We start from the raw sequence: 11009 nt of genomic DNA on the forward strand, positions 1-11009 counted from the left end.
GCTCCGTGATGCTAAGGAACACTCAGGTATGGGCAGCTGCATTAGGGTGATGGTAATCCTAAGGGTCATTAAAATAGTGGAATGTTTGGTCAGATTGCCTCAGTTGAGGCTGAGAACACATGGATCCAACTCTAGACTCCCAAACTATTCTCTGTGTAGTCAGGACTTACTTGATGTATATATTCTTTTTTATTACTCTGTCTAGTCAGTTTATTTAAACAGTCTTAAAATAGCATATGTGTTCATAAGAGAGAGATTTTCCTGTCACTTGAAGACCTAGGACTTGAGGACCTATAAAGAGGGATTAGCATCTGTTTAAGATTGCATATTTATATTCACCATCAGTCAAGATGTGTTTACCTTCAGCACCTGCAGGGAGCACCTTGCCTAAGGTAATTCGGTTTCACACACATCTGTACATATGCAAATACAGCTGCCTGAAAGCTTCAAAGATATCCTAACACATTTGTTTTTCTGTGAATAAAATGGATAATATTAGAACACTTTACCATATATATTACTGGTAACAAAGTATGGTCAAGCATTTAATAACAGTTTGACATGAAGGTGTTTTATACAATTTCAGAATGCCATTTTTAGTTATAATTTCTAAAGTGGAATTTTGGAAAACTCAGAGAGAATTATGAGGGCATTATATGAGCATGAAAACCCTAGGATTCTGGAGGCAATAAGACTGGGGTTGCAAATACAAAACTTCATAAGTGGTTAAAGCAGAACATAGCTATAATATTGATCTTTTTAGTGTTTTATACAACTGTTTTGTTGTAACAAGGTATTTGAGTATAGAAAGTATTCGAATCCAAGGCTGGGAAGCAGGTGAATTAAAAAAACAGACTTAAGAAAGCTGGTAAAGTGAATTAGTGACAGAGTGTGGAGAGCACCGTGTCCCAGGAGAAGCAATGTAGATGTGTTCTGAGGGCAACTGAACACTACGGGAGGTTTTTAGGACGTAAGTGCTGAGAGGAAGTAGCTGACATTCCAGAATGTCATATAAATGGGATCATGGTATGCAGCTTTTGTGTCTAGCTTCTTTCACTTAGCACAGTGGTTCGCAAACTCATTAGTCAATAGAGCCAAACATCAACAGTACAATTGAAATGTCTTTTGAGAGCCAAATTTTTCAAACTTCTTCTAATACCACTTCTTCAAAATAGACTCGCCCAGGCCATGGTATTTTGTGGAAGAGCCACACTCAAGGGGCCAAAGAGCCGCATGTGGCTCATGAGCTGCGGTTTGCCAACCACTAACTTAGCAGAACTCACCGGGGATTTCACCCATGTTGTTTCATCTATGAGTAGTTTATTTCCATTACTCAGTATTCCATCATATGCATGTACCCACGATTCAGCATTTAGCACAGGATGACTTTTGGGTTATTATCAGTTTTTGAGCGTTATGAATGAAGCTGCTATAAACAGTTGCATTTGGGTTTTGTGTGGACACAAAATTTCCATTTTTCTCTGGTAAAATGATTGCTGGATTGTATCTTAAGTGCACAGTTAATGTTAAAAATTGCCAAACTGTTTTTTAAAGTGGCTGTACCATTTTCCACCCCTGCTTACATTGTGTGAGAGTTGCAGTTACTCTACATTTTCACCAGCATTTGATGTAGTGTAGTTGTTTTAAAATCCATTCTAATAAGTAGTGATATCCCATTGTGGTCTGAATTTATGTTTCTCTGATGATTAATGATGCTTAATATCTTTTTATATGCTTATTTACCATCCATATATCTTCTGTTATGATCTGCCTGCTTAAATCTTTTACCTATTTTTTTAAAAGAATGTGTTTATTGATGTATAAAAGATAACTGTTCATTATAAATTTAGAGAATGAGGAAAAATACAAGTAAGCAAGTAAACCACCTTAAATTGAATATTAAAATAACCATTTTAATACTGTGTTAACATGCAACTAAGAAGGACAGGTGGGTGGATGATGATGAATGGATGGATGTGTGTATGTACAATTAGAAAACATACATAAATGAGTTGTCATATGTTGCTAAATTTTTTTGCAGGGACACACTGACTCCATCTTCTGCTTTTTGAAAAAAATTGTGTTTCTTGTTAAAAGTATTACATACATCCCCAAACTCCCATTGACCCCTTCTAGCTTGCCCCCGCCCTCTGTTCTAGGCCCTCACCATCCTATTATCTGTGTCCATGGATTATGCATATATGCATACAAGTTGTTTGGTTGATTTCTTATCACCAACTCACCCTCTCCAACATCCCCTCTGAGATTCTACCTTTTTCCATGCTTTTATGTCTCTAGATCCATTTTGCTCATTAGTTTATTTTGTTCATTAGATTCTACATATGAGTGAGATTTGTCTTTTTTTTTATTGGCTTATTTTGCTTGACATATTATTCTCCAGGTCCCTCCATGTTATCTCAAAGGGTAAGATAACATTTTTAACTGCTGCATAGTATTTCATTGTGTAGATATACCACCATTTTCTAATCCCCTCATCTACTGATGGGCACTTGAGCTGTTTCCAAATCTTAGCTATTGTAAATTGCTATGAACATAGGGGTACATGCCCTTTCTGGTTGGTATTTCTAGTTTATTAGGATATATTCCTAAAAGTAAGAATCACTGGGTCAAATGGCAGATCCATATTTAATTTTTTGAGAAAACTCCATACTGTTTTCCATAATGGTTGTACCAGTCTGCATTCCCACCAGCAGTATACTAGGGTTTCCTTTTCTCAACATCCTCTCTAGAACTTGTCATTGGTTGATTGATTTATGGTAGCCTTTCTGACAGGTGTGAGGTGATACCTCATTGTCATTTTAATTTGCATCTGTCTGATCAGTGACTGAGCATTTTTTCATGTTTCTTGATCATCTGTATGTCGGCTTTGGAGAAGTGTCTATATATCTCTTTTGCCCATTTTTAAATTGGGTTGTTTGTCTTCCTTTTGTTAAGTTGTATGAGTTCCTTATATATTTTGAATATTAACCTTTTATGAGATATATCATTGCCAGATATGTTCTCCCACACAGTCAGCTCCCTTTTCATTTTAATGATGGGTTCTTTTGCTGAGCAGAAGCTCTTTATTTTGATTTTTGTCCCATTTGTTTATTTTCTCCTTAGTTTCCTTTGCCCTAGGAGATATATCTACAAAAATATGGTTACAACAAATGTCTCAGATTTTGCTGCCTATGGTTTCTTTCAGGATTTTTATGGTTTTACAACTTCCATTTAAATTTTTTTATCCATTTTGAGTTTATTCTTGCATATGGTGGAAGTTGGTGGTCTAGTTTTTCTTTTTTTTTTTCCTTTCTTTTTTTTTTTTTTTTTTTTTTTGCATGCATTGGTCCAATTTTCCCAATACCACTCATTGAAGAGACTGTCTTATTCCATTGCATGCTCTTGCCTTTTGTCAAATATTAATTAATCATAATGGCTTGAGTCAGTTTCTGAGCTCTCTGTTCTGTTCCATTGATCCATATGCCAGTTCTTGTGCCAGTACCAGGCTGTTTTGAATACAGTGGCTTTGTAGTATAATTGATATCTGGTATTGTATCCCTGCAACTTTGCTCTTCTTTCTAAAGATTCCTATAGCTATTCAGGATCTTTTATTATTATTATTATTCCATATACATTTTTGGAATATTTATTCTAGATCTGTGAACTATGCTATTGGTATTTTAATAGGGTTTGCATTGAATATGTAGATTGATTTAGTTAGTGTGGACATTTTAATGATGGCAATTCTACCAATCCATGAATGTGGTATATTCTTCCACTTGTTTATATCATTCTCTATCTCTCCTTTTAATGTCCTGTAGTTGTCTGAGTAGGAGTCTTTAACCTTATTTAAGTTTATTCCTAAGTATCTTAATTATTTTGTTGCAATGGTAAATGGGATTAATTGTTTGTTTCTGTTTCTGAGAATTCATTATTGGTGTATAAAAAATCATCAATTTTTAGGTGTTAATTTTGTATCCTGCTACATTGCTGAATTCCTATATTAAATCTAGTAGATTTCTGGTGGAGTCTTTAGAGTTTCTATGTACAACATTATGTCATCTTTGGTATACTTTCTCCTTTCCAATTTGGATGTCTTGAATTTTTTCTTCTTGTCTGATCACTGTGGTTAAGACTTCCAGTACTATGTTAAATAAGAGTGGCAAAAGTGTACATACCTGTCTTATTCCTGTTCTTAAGGGAAATGCTTGTAGTTTTTTCCCACTGAGTATAATGTTGGCCATAAGTTTGTCATATATGCCCTATATTATGTTGGGATATGATCACTCTATTCTCACTTTGCTGAAAGTTTTTATCAAAAATGGGTTGTTGGATTTTGTCAAGTGCTTTTTCTGTATCGATTAATGTTATCATTTGATTGTCTTTCAATTTGTTTATGTGATATGTCATGTTTATCGATTTGCAAATATTGAACCAGCCTTGCATTCCTGGAATAAATTCCACTTGGTCATGATTTATAATCTTTTTAATATATTATGGATCCAGTTTGCTAATATTAGGTTGAGAATTTTAGCATCTATGATCATCATTACATTGGCCTGTAATTCTCTTTCTTTGTAGTGTCTTTATCTGGTTTTGGAATTGGATAATGCTGGCCTCATCAAAAGAGCTTGAAAGTATTCCTTCTTTTGGATTTTTTGGAATAGTTTGAGGGAATTTAAGTGTTAGTTCTTCTTTGAATAATTGATAAAACTCCCCTTTGAAGCCATCCATACCTGGGCTTTTGTTTTCTTGGAGTTTTTTTGATTACTGCTATTTCATCTATTACTAGTCTATTCAGGTATTCTGATTCTTCCTGATTCAGTTTTGGGAGGTTGTATTTTTCTAGGAATATGTCCATTTCATCCACATTGTCCAGTTTGTTGGCATATACACTGAGTGGCCAGATTATTATGATCTCAGAATGTATAATCTGGCCACTACTTGTGCACTTGAGAAGAATGTATATTATGCTTCATTGGGCTGAAATGTTCTATAAATGTCAGTTAAATCAGTCTGATCCAGTGTGTCCTTTAGAGTCACCCTTTCCTTGTTAAATTTTTTTTGGAAGATCTATCCAGTGAAGTCAGCAGGTTGTCAAAGTCCCCTACTATGACTATATTGTTGTTGATCTCCCCCTTAAAGTCCTTTAGAAGATTTTTAATAAATATATTTTTGTGCTCTTTTTATTGCTGCACATATGTTTACCAGGGCTATATATGTTGAATCAATCCCTTTAATATTATGTGGTGACCTTTGTCATCTCTTGTGATGGCCTTCGTTTTGAAGTCTATTTTGTCACATATGAGTATTGCTACTCCAGATTTGTTTTTCTATTTCCATTTGCATGGACAATATTCTTCCACACCCAGACTTTCATCCTGTGTGTCTTATTCTGAGGAGGGTCTCCTGGAGACAACATAAAAGTGGGTCATGTTTTTGTATCAATTCAGCTACCCTATGCATTTTGACTGGAGTTTTTAATCCACTTACATTTAAGGTTTTTATTGTTTATTGCCATTTTAATTCTGTGTACTTACATTTTTATCTTTCTCTATTTTTTCTTTTCATTATACCAGTACCTTTAGCATTTTTTGCAGTGCTTATTTGGTGGTGACAATCTCCTTTTCCTTTTCCTTTTGTCCTAGGAAGCCCTTTATCTCACCATCTATTTTGAATGATAGTCTTGCTGGATATAGTAATATTAGTTTTAGATCCTGGTTTTTCATTACCTTGAAAGGCCATTCCCTCTGGCTCGTAGAGTTTCTGATGAGAAATCAGCTTACAGGCTTATGGGAGCTCCTATGTAGGTAACAAATTGCTTTACTTCTGCTGCCTTTGAGATTCTCTCTTTGTCTTTAATTTTTTACATTTTAATTATGATGTATGTGGGCATGGGCCTGTTTGGGTTCTTCTTGCTTGGGACTCTCTGTGATTTCTGAACTTGTGTGACCTTTTCTTTCACCAAGTTAGGGAAGTTTTCTGCCATTATTTCTTCAAACATGTTCTCTATTCCTTGTTCATTTTCTTCTCCTTCTGTCCAACTATTATGCAAATCTTGTTATCTTTCAGGCTGTTCTACTGCCCCCTTAACACATTGCGATGGATCACAACAATTCTCACTTTATATTACACAGTGTTCTGCAAAGTATCATATTTTAAAAAGATATTAGCTTGTAAGAACATGTAATAAATAACTTCAAAATGTAATGGGTATTTAATTTTAAAGTGTGCCTTTAACAATTAGGTAAAACATTTTTTTTGTACTCATTCAATTGAAACTTATCTGGCCACTGGATAAAGTTAACAAAAAAAAACAAACAAACAAACAAACAAAAAAAAACTATTGGTCCCCAATGTGTTCAGCTGTCCTTTTGTTTTTAATTATTTTTGCTTTTGGTTCTCTGATTGAGTGATTTTATTTTTTACCCTATCTACTTATTCACTGATCAAATCTGCAGCTTCCCCTACTCTGTTGTGTAATCCTCAAATGTGTTCTTTATTAGTGCTATGCCATTCATTATTTCCAACTGTTCTTTTATAGTTCCTCTATCTTTTCTCATGCTGTTGAGCTTCTCTGACATCATTATTCTAAACTCTACATATGACAAATTTCTTATCTCCATTTTGTTTATCTCTTCTTCTGGAGAATTCTTCTGTTCTTTTATTTGTTTTGTTTTTCTCCCCATTTTGGCTGCCTGTTTGCATTTCTATGTATTAGGCAGATCTCCTGTTACTCCCAATCTCTAGTGCAGGACAATGTCAAATAATATTTCTGACTGGCCCTGAGTCTCCTAATTGGAGCTATTAGTAATCCACAATTTGTGCTCCCTTTGTTGGGTCTAGGTGCCTTTGGGAAGGACCAAGTTGTTCACCGAGGTCTGCTTTTCTAGGCTCAGCTCCAGGTGGCAGACTCCAATCCTCTTGAAATCTTCCTTTACCTATAGTCTGAGTGTTATCAGCTTTGATTTGCATCAGCTATTGACCACAGGGTTGGGTGAGAGATCTTCCAGGAGGGTGTGGCAATTGCCTTTTTCCCAGGCAACAGCCACCTGAATAGCAAGGTCTGCCAGAGAAAGATGTCCTCACAGGATGAGGGAATGACTCAGCCTAGGAAACCAGGGTGATTGCCCTCTGAGCTCCAAACTCAGAGCCCCCAATCCTGGAATTTCCTCACTGAGTTCCAGTTCACTCTGCCTTCCTTCTGTCAGAGCCCAAGGTGAGTGGCTGCACACAAAATTGTGTGTATTGGCCCTTTTAGAGGGTGCCTGCATTTCCAGTAGTCTCTGCCTGACTGACAGCAGCCCTCCTTCTTTTCTCAGCCAGATGTTATGTGGGCACTGTTCTGAGTTCTGGTGCTCTGGGTGGGGAGTCCAGCTTGCGGTTTTGATCCCATAGTCTTCAGTGGGAAATCCCCACAGCTGAGATATCCCTCTGGCACTTCGGCTGCTGACTGTGGAAGCCAGGCCAGCCCTTTTGTGCCTCTGCACTTCCTAGCAGTCTCTATGCAGTCTCCAGTTTCCAATTCGGTTATTTCTCAGCTAGTCCTCAGTTGAGTTTTCAAAGTGGTTTTTCTGTACTATAGTTGTGTTTCCTGGGAGAGTGTCAGTGTAGCTCCTACTTACTCCACTGCCATTTTTAATCTCTTCTCTAGCTGTGGCTTAAGATAGTTTGGCAAAGTCTGTCACAGGTGCTAATTTAAAAAAAAAAGATATATTTTATATACCATTCAATTCACCATTTAAAGCAGGGTGGGGAACATCTGGCCCATGGGCCTTGTAAGGCCCACAGAATCTTTTGGTCTAGCCCTGCCAAGGAATTAGGGCTGAGTTAATTAAATGTTTGACCAAATATAGCAGGCTAAATTTTAGTTGATAATTTTGTGTGGCGTGTGAATGATGTTATAAATATCCAAATGACCCTTGGCAGAAAAATGTTCCCCACCCCTGGTAAAGTATACAATTAAGTGGACTTTAGTATATTTACCATGTTGTAAAGACATCACCATACTCTTAATTTTTGTACATTTTATCACCACTAAATTAAACCTACCAGTTATCAGCAGTCAGTCTGCACTGCTTCCACCTCCCGTCCAAGTCAACAGATAATTGGCTTTCTCTCCCTATGGATTTATCATTCTGGCAATATTTCATATAAATGAAATTGCACAATATGGGGCATTTTGTATCTGTCTTCTTTCACTTGGCATAATGTTTTCAAGGTTCATCCATGTTGTAGCATTTATTGATACTTCATTTCTTTTTATGGCTGAATAATATTTTCTGTATTAATATGTTTTGTTTATCAATTCCCCCCTCAACTGATAGATATTTGGGTTGATTGTACCATTTGGCTATTATAAATAATGCTGTTACAAATATTTGCATACAAGTTTTGAGTGGACATATGTTTTTAGATCTCTTGAGATTAAATATTGATACCTGGAAGTAAAATTATTTGTATCCACTTAAAAATTAGATTGTTTGTTTTCTTATTATGGAGCTTTGATGTCTATAAAGTTTTAAAGATTAATATTATGTATCTCTTAAATCATGAAACTCTAGAATAGTTCTTTGTAGATTAAATGAATGGCATATAAAAGCTTGATATCCAATGTCTTTCAAGAATAATATTAAATCAACTTAAAGAGCCAATTTGTATTGATAATATAACACTGGTTCTAAGTTATTTTTATTTTATCTTAAGTTTCTTCAGATGCTATTTCTTGTAGAATTCATTTAGTCACCCATTGTGTACATATTTATTGGTATTGCCTTTTGTGTCATGCATTATACTAAGGTATTAAAATAAATCATATGGGGGATAACATATAATTATGAGCTATAAAAATATAGTCATAATTATTTTGTAATATGGATGTGATTTTTGTCGAGTTATGCCTCTCTCCCTCTTCTTCTTCTCACAATTCACATTATCCGCCCATTATGGATTAGTCAAGACACATATGAATAAATCCCCCAATTCCATTAGGTGCTTGTAGAAATTGAGGTCCTTTGAGGTTATCTGCTGATTTTTTTCTTTAGTGTGTCATGATGGGGCGTGTTACACTGTAAGTAATGGAGACTTGCCCATCTTATTCCTTGCAGCATTGCTGACAGACAGAATTCCATGGAGGCTGAACTGAGGGGCAGTGCAGGCCTCTCGCATGGACCTGGAGAATTTCCTAAAGTGGCTACAACAAGCAGAAACCTAACTGATGTGCTTACTGATGTGTCTCAGCGGGACCATGCTCCTGACAAAATCTTCTGAGGAGGCTAGTGAACTGTTTGAAGAAAATAGAGCCAAACTACATTTATTAAGACCTGTTGCCTCTGTGATATTTTGCTGTATCTAAATATTGAGTGGCACTTTAGCCTTATGGAAATTTTGGTAAACTTAAAAGAAGAGTTTAGAATAAACTTTCAGAGGTTACTTAAGAACTGTGCTTTTCTTTATAGCTAATTATTATTGTTTTTCCGATTTGAAAAATTAAAGCACATCATCAAAACTATTTGACTTACTCTCATCATATCGTATCCCCCATATTCGTGAATCTTCCTCTATTATAGTGTCACTTAAATTTCACTTAGTTTTATTTGGACAGATAGATTGACTACACTTGTAAGAGGCAACTTGTTTCACAGTTGCAAATTTCAAATATCACATCATCCAAAACGTAAGTCACTGATTGAGTGCCAGTATTTTTTATTTATTTTTATTTTTTTATTTTTTTAATATATTTTATTGATTTTTTTGCCCCCCTCCCTCACATACATACCCTCCCTCCCCAGAGTTTTATGTCCATTGGTTGTACTTATACGCATGTATGCAAGTCCTTCGGTTGATCTATTATCTCCCCCAGATCGCTATTATATTTTTATTATAGTTTTGCTTCTTTAAACTATGTTCACACTATCTAACTACTTTCGTTAAAAATTGGATCGATTTTGAAATAGGATGAATTAACATTCTAAGCAAGGTTACAGGCAGAACTTCCTTTTTTATTTTTATTAAAGAGCAAGCCCTATATGCATTTAGTGGTTATCTTGATGCTGGCCTTGAAAAACAATGCTGTTCTATCTAATTAAAAAAAATGCACCTGTCATGGGATTGAGACTGTGGGCATATCTGGTCTCTGGCCTGCAAGGCCAGACAGTTAAGTTTATCTTCATCATTCTTCAAACAGGGTAAAGCAAACTAGAAAGCAACATTTTATCTAGGAAGGACAGCAGAAAATTCCAAACAACAGTTTGTTGCAGAATGGGGGTTTTCCTTCTCAGAACCTTTAAAAAGAACTACCTGGGAGAATCCAAGATGGCTGCTCGGGTAGGCACCTAGCCGCAGCCGCAAGCAACAATTTCAATAAAATACAACTAAAATATAAAATGGACATTACCCAGAACTACAGGAAAGTCGACTGACTGGAAATTCTACAACGAGAAGCAAGGAGAAAACCAGAAGGAAGCGCGGAGGAGCTGTAAAAGCCCAAGGTACGGAGACACGCGGTGCGCGCGGAGAGGACGGAGCAGGAGAGGAGGGCGGCCGAGTGCCTGGCTGGCGTTCCCTAGCGGGAAGGAGATAAACACTCCGACTGTGCTGGGCCCCCAACTGCTCTGAACCCCCGTTCTAGGCCAGACCCCGGGGACCCAGGCTCATCCAGAGGGAGCTGGGCTGTAAGGCGGAACCCGGGGAAGCAGCGAAAGGAGGTCCCAGAGGTGCGCACACGGCGCGCAGAGAAGGGCCGGCCGGCTGTGCCGTAGGACTGCCCTGGCGGGAAGGAGACAGGCTCCAGACTGCTCTGAACGCCACCTCCAATTCCACTTCCAACTGAACTGAACCCCAGTTTCAGGCCCATTGCGGGAGAGCCTATACAGTTTGGTAGCAGGCGAAAATCGAGGGCACCTTTCTCTCAGAGGTGCTTGCAACAAGTACTGAAGGACCCTGAGTCTCAGGAGTCGCATGGGGCGGGGCTGACGGAAGCCAAGGCTGTAGGCTCCACCCTGAAACCC

This window comes from Pipistrellus hanaki (genome assembly GCF_964339955.1).
Source record: "Pipistrellus hanaki genome assembly, chromosome: 20".
Lineage (NCBI taxonomy): Eukaryota > Metazoa > Chordata > Mammalia > Chiroptera > Vespertilionidae > Pipistrellus > Pipistrellus hanaki.